The sequence below is a fragment of the Nycticebus coucang genome, chromosome 5 (assembly GCF_027406575.1).
Source record: "Nycticebus coucang isolate mNycCou1 chromosome 5, mNycCou1.pri, whole genome shotgun sequence".
NCBI lineage: Eukaryota > Metazoa > Chordata > Mammalia > Primates > Lorisidae > Nycticebus > Nycticebus coucang.
This window is the reverse complement of record NC_069784.1, coordinates 58,710,567-58,716,594: the sequence shown is the minus strand read 5'-3', so window position 1 is coordinate 58,716,594 and position 6,028 is coordinate 58,710,567. Positions and strand designations below refer to the sequence as shown.

The 6,028-nt window shown below is 49.3% G+C and overlaps 1 protein-coding gene across 4 annotated transcripts in view; it reads left to right on the top strand.

The window, feature by feature from the left end:
* Positions 1 to 5,203: 5,203 nt before the first annotated feature.
* GATAD2B (GATA zinc finger domain containing 2B) overlaps positions 5,204 to 6,028 on the top strand; it is a 117,362-nt gene continuing 116,537 nt past the window's right edge. For 2 of the 4 annotated variants that reach the window (XM_053592477.1, XM_053592476.1), the window contains exon 1: positions 5,208 to 5,578. The gene's annotated coding sequence lies outside the window, so the exon portion shown is untranslated. Of the gene's footprint in view, positions 5,579 to 6,028 lie in introns of all 4 variants that reach the window. The other 2 variants (XM_053592480.1, XM_053592475.1) reach the window with 2 other exon arrangements.

Here is a 6,028-nt window from a genome sequence, read left to right as displayed (position 1 = left end):
AGTTTGAGGTTGCTGTGAGCTAGGATGCCACAGCACTGTACCAAGGGTGATAAAGTGAGACTGTCTCAAAAAGAAAAAAAGACACAAACTGTCATGTCACCTCAGTTTCTGATCAGACCCTAATCCCCAGAATTAACCTCTCCTTGTTTCATCCCCAGGGAGGGGACCTGCCCTTTTAAAATCTTAAGTTTCTGTTGAATGTAGTATGCTTAGCATTGCACTCAACTGTATAGAGAGAATTTCCTTAATAGAGTATACAATCTTTCTGGCCCAGAGTGCCTGCTGGTTCATAGGCAATAATGATAACTCTCTCCCAGCTTATGCTACTCATTTTTAGCCTTCCTTCTAGAGTTGCAGTTAGATGGGGGAACTACAGGATTCTTTAACCACAAGAATATCTGGGAATTCCAGTACCAAAGTAATCACCATGACACCTCACATTTGTTTGTCCTGGAGTCTAGGGAGCTGTGTGAGGAGAAAGATGTGCCCAAATTACCTGGCCCAATTTCTTTTCACAGACTAGAGTGTATACATATAAATAAGTATAACAAATTTGGGGCAAATCTTGTCTGTCACTTACGAATTTTATGAAATCAGATGAGTTACTTTGCTGCTATGTATTAGTTTTTCCTCATCTGCAAATTGTGGGTCTTGAAAGGTTAATTATATGTGGGGCCAGGTGTGGTGGTTCACACCTGTAATCCCCGCACTCTGGGAAGTTGAGGTAGGTGGATTGCATGAGCTCAAGGATTGAAGACTAACATGAGCAAGAGTGAGACCCATTCTGTTCTAAAAAATAGAAAAACTAGCAGGGCGGGCGGCGCTTGTGGCTCAGTCGGTAAGGCACTGGCCCCATATACCGAGGGTGGCGGGTTCAAACCCAGCCCCGGCCAAACTGCAACCAAAAAATAGCCGGGCATTGTTGTGGCGGGTGCCTGTAGTCCCAGCTACTCGGGAGGCTGAGGCAAGAGAATCGCTTAAGCCCAGGAGTTGGAGGTTGCTGTGAGCTGTGTGAGGCCATGGCACTTTACCGAGGGCCAGAAAGTGAAACTCTGTCTCTACAAAAAAAAAAAAAGAAAAACTAGCAGGGCATTGTGGTGGGTACCTATGTAGTCTACCTGTAGTCTAAGCTACTCAGGAGGCTGAGGCAGGAGGATTGCTTGAGCCTAGGAATTTGAGGTTGCTGTGAGCTGTGATGTCACAGCACTCTACCCAGTCGACCAAGTGAGATTCTGTCTCAAAAAAAAAATAATTATTGACTCGGCTCCCATAGCATTGTGGTTATGGCATCAGTCACATGTACCAAGGGTGGCGGGTTGGTAAAAACCCGGCCCAGGCCAGCTAAACAACAACAACTGCAACAACAAAAAAAATAGTTGGGCATTGTGGTGGGCGCTGATAGTCCCAGCTACTTGGGAACCTGAGGCAAGAGAATCACTTAAGCCCAAAGAGTTTGAGGTTGCTGTGAGCTGTGACACCATGGCACTACTGAAGGTGACAGTGAGACTCTGTCTCAAAAAAAAATTATTAATCATAGAATAATCCATGTAACATGCAAAGTACACTCAATGCTAGCTTCAAAAGGGAAAAGGATGCAGGGAGAACCTGCAGGGGATAAAGGTTATGTCCACTCTTAAGATTGGCTTCACTCAGTTGTCATCCTTAGAGCTTGATCACTCCATATTGAAAGTCTTCCTCCATGGCCTGATTTTGATTTTGATTAAAAGGCTTTATCTCAGGCCTTGCTGGTATCTTGCTCTACCATAGTTTTCATGTTTCCTCAAAGCATTTAAAGGATGGCCTTTCAGACAGCATAGAATGTACGAGACTGATAATGGACAAAGCAGAAGGTTAGGGAAAGAGGGATGTACCCCCTCATGAGGGAAACAACTTTGCCTGTTATATCCTGAGCACACAAAGATTGAGTGCCTGGTAGCATGACAGGTGCTCTACCATGTATGTTCAGCAACTCAAAGGAGTGAGAACATTTAAATGATGGAGTTAGTAGAAGAAATCATTTTAGTGCAGTAGGTAGTACAAGACAGGCACTCTTGAGGAGAATACCAACAGAAGTTGAATTTAGAACCAGGGTTTGAAATTGTTGATAAAGCAAGGAAAATTCTCATAATAATTACCATGTATTAGGTTGAGTGCTCACTACATCCTTGGCACTGACCTATTTATTTACTTTTTTTTTTTTTCCAGCTGTGACTCCAGACAGGATCCAAAGAGGAGTTTTAAAAATCTCTGGGGTAGTTCCTGTGGCTCAGTGAGTAGGGCGCCGGCCCCAAATACCGAGGGTGGTGGGTTCAAACCCAGCCCCGGTCGAACTGTAAGAAAAAAATAGCCGGGCGTTGTAAAAGTGGGCACCTGTAGTCCCAGCTGCTCTGGAGGCTGAGGCAAGAGAATAGTGGAAGCCCAAGAGCTGGAAGTTGCTGTTGAGTCCTGTGACGTCATGGCACTCTACCAAGGGCAGTAAAGTGAGACTCTGTCTCTACAAAAAAAAAAGTCTCTTCTCTGGGTTTTATGGAGATTTACTTTACCCTTTTGTGTTAGCCTCTTTCTTTTTTTCTTTTTTTTTTTTTTAAGGCACCTTAAGAGGAAGAAACATGACGAGCAAGGACACAGAAGGCAGAAAGTGCAGGCAAGCGATCCAGAGTGTGCAGGGATGAGGTGGAGCTTCAGGGGCGGCCCCGACAGTGTTGTGCAGGGTGCAACCCACAGTCATCCATGGCAATCCCAGCTGAAGGGAGTGGCTCTAGCCCACCAGGGAAACAAGCCAAAAGAACAAGGGTATTAGGTGGGAAATGGAAAGATGGAATAGGAAATGAAAAAGGCTTATTGAATCCTAAACATTAGGTAGGCTAATGCAGACGAGCTACTTCAATGTTGTGTTAGCCTCTTAAAGCACTGCATCAACTATTTATTTACTTATCATTATTTTGTTGTTAAGACAGAGTCTCGCCCTGTCGCCCTGGGGAGAGTGCCATTGTAGTTCACAGCAACTTCAATCTCTTGAGCTCAGGTGATCCTCTTGCCTCAGTTTTTCTATTTTTAGTAGAGACTGGGATCTCACTCTTGAACTCCCACCCACCTTGGTCTCCCAGAGTGCCGGGATTATAGGCATGAGCCACCATGCTGGCCTGACCTGAGCATTTTAAATGTGCTATTTTATAATCTTCACAAATACCCTATATACTATCTTACCATTCTCATTTTACAGACAGGAAAACTAAGGCATAGAGAATAGAGACTAAGTGATTTACATCCAAGTCACACAGCTGGTAAGAAATAGTGCTAAGATCCAAACTCAGGCAGTCCAACTCTAGAGACTACATTCTTTACATAGCACCTGGACACTATAAACAGCTTTTTTTTTTTTTTTTTCTTTTTTTGTAGAGACAGAGTCTCACTGTACCGCCCACAGTAGAGTGCCATGGAGTCACACGGCTCACAGCAACCTCTAACTCTTGGGCTTAGGCAATTCTCTTGCCTCAGCCTCCCGAGCAGCTGGGACTACAGGAGCCCACCACAACGCCCAGCTATTTTTTTGTTGCAGTTTGGCCAGGGCTGGGTTTGAACTTGCCACCCTAGGCATATGGGGCCGGCGCCCTAATCACTGAGCCACAGGCGCCGCCCGTATAAACAGGTTTTTTAATCCATTTAAAATAAGAACCAGAGGCTGGGCTTGGCAGTGCACACCTGTAGTCCCAGCTACTCCAGAGGCTTAGGCTGGAGGATCTTTGGAGCCTAGATGTTTAAAGGCAGCCAGACCCCATTTCTAGTTTTAAAAAATGAATTGGGGCATACTTGTGTGTGTGCTCAGGATCTACCTATGACTTTATGTTGCACGTCCTCCATTTAATTTCCATAGCATAGTATGGTTTTTTTTTTTTTTTGAGACAGTTTCTCACTTTGTCGCCCTCAGTAGAGTGCTGCGGAGTTATAGCTCACAGCAATCTCCTACTCCTGGGCTTAGGCGATTCTCCTGTCTCAGCCTCCCGAGTAGCTTGGGACTACAGGCGCCCGCCACATCGCCAGGCTATTTTTTTGTTGCAGTTTGGCAGGCGCCAGGTTCGAATCCACCACCCTTGGTATATGGGGCCGGCACCCTACCCACTAGGTATAGGCGCTGCCCGCATAGTATGACTTCTAAATGACTTGAAGATTCATGTTCTAATGCCTCTGGAACCCGTTATTTATGGGTTAAAACCACTGCTTTGTTACTGTTGGACCCTTAGCAAGTTATTTAACCTCTCTGAGCCTACTTCTGGATCTACGCGGGTTCAAATTTCAGCTCTTCCACTTAATGTGTAAGTTTGGACACTTCATCTGATCTATAACTGTTTTTTCTCATCTGTAAAATAACAATATCTACCTCCGAGTTACGAGCAACAAATAATTCAAGTAAAGTTCTCAGCATAGTGCCTAGCAGTCTCTCCCAAAACGCGACCCATCGTTATTCCCTAACACACTGACTCTGTGATATTTGCTTCCTATCCTCAGGGTGCTCAAGAAAGCCAGGTGAGTTTAGGGGTGTCTATCTGCTCTGGTGAAGTAGGGAGGCTAGCAGGAGCTGGGCCTGCAGCAGATCAGGCGGAATCGGGCGAGATGGGAGGATGGGTCTTCATTATGAACCTAACCAGACCAGCAAAGCCCAAGAGGAACTGCGAGGGCTCTGCACACCGTAATATCCCAGTACTTTGACTAGTAGTCTTTCTGGGGCTGTGGTTTTGACGCGACAGGACCAGGTACAGAGAACACCAGGAAGCTCAAAGCCCCTGGCACTCGGAGACAGGCCACGCCCCACAAAGACAGCAAGGCCCAAGGGCCTAAAGCTAGTGCTATCGTGAAATTCCTGTATTTTGTCGTGATGAAACACCGCCCAACATAGACCCCGGCTCAGCTCGCCAGGTTCCATCTTTAGAATCGATAGAATGAGACCTGGCCAAAGGGGAAGGCCGGTTTTGGGAGCCTGAGGTACGGCGGCTGCCTGGGGACCAAAACGTCTCTAAGGTAAAGTTGCAGCCTGAAGCGATTTTCTGACCCCCGACACTTAATGGGCTGTGGAAGACCCGGATGTGTCTCGAACTGGCCGAGGTACCATTATCGCGCCCCCGCTAGACCATCCCCCTCTTCCGTTTATGATTGGGTCTTATGTACGCCAATCATGACATTTTTAGCCACTCAGTCCTCAAGGGTGGGGTGAAGTCTTGGCATTCCGCCTTCTATTGGTATGGCCAAGAAGAAGAGGGCGGGGTGGCCGGCTTAGGCCGCCCAATGGGCGTCGTGGCGTGTGAGTAAGGCGGAGCCGAGGCGCTTGGCAGCTGCCCAATCAGCGTCCTTGTTTGTGTGGTGCCGCCGCCGGTGCAGCCGCCGCCGCCGCCGCTGCCCCCGTCTGTACCGCAGTGTCTGCTCCGCCCGCCTGCCCGGGTCCGGCCCGCCCCCCTCCCCCACCCCCGCCCCCGGTCCCTTTAGTTGGGTACTGATCCCACTGTGCCGTCGCCTCTTCCTTTTTCGACGCCTCCGCCGTCGCTTGAGGAGGCGAGCAAGCCGGGAGTTACACTGCCACCGCCAGGTGAGGAGCTTTGGCCTAGGCCAGCCTGGCCGCCCGCCCGCCCGGAGGCGGTGAGGAGGGAGGAAGGGAGGGAGGCTGGGAGGTGGCGGAGGTGGGGGAAGGGAAAGGTGGAGGGGCGGGGGAGGGGAAGCGCCCGCGAGCCGACGCCCGCCCGCGCGTCCCCGCCTTGCGTCCCCCTCCCCCGCGTCGGCACCGCGCGCCCCCGCCTCGCGCTCCCCCTTCACCTCTTCCCTTCCCCCTTCGCGCGCGCGTCCCGGTCTTTCACTTCGGCCTTGGGCGCCCCCAGCTCGATTCCCTTCATTTCTTCTTTTACTCTTTCTCCCCTCCCTCACGCCAGGTTTCCCTCACCATCCCCGCTTTCACTCACTGCCTCATGCCCGCCATGCTCCAGTCCTTTCCTCTCTAGCGCGCCCCCCCCTTTTAACTCTCTACACCCCCAGTGGTGCCCTC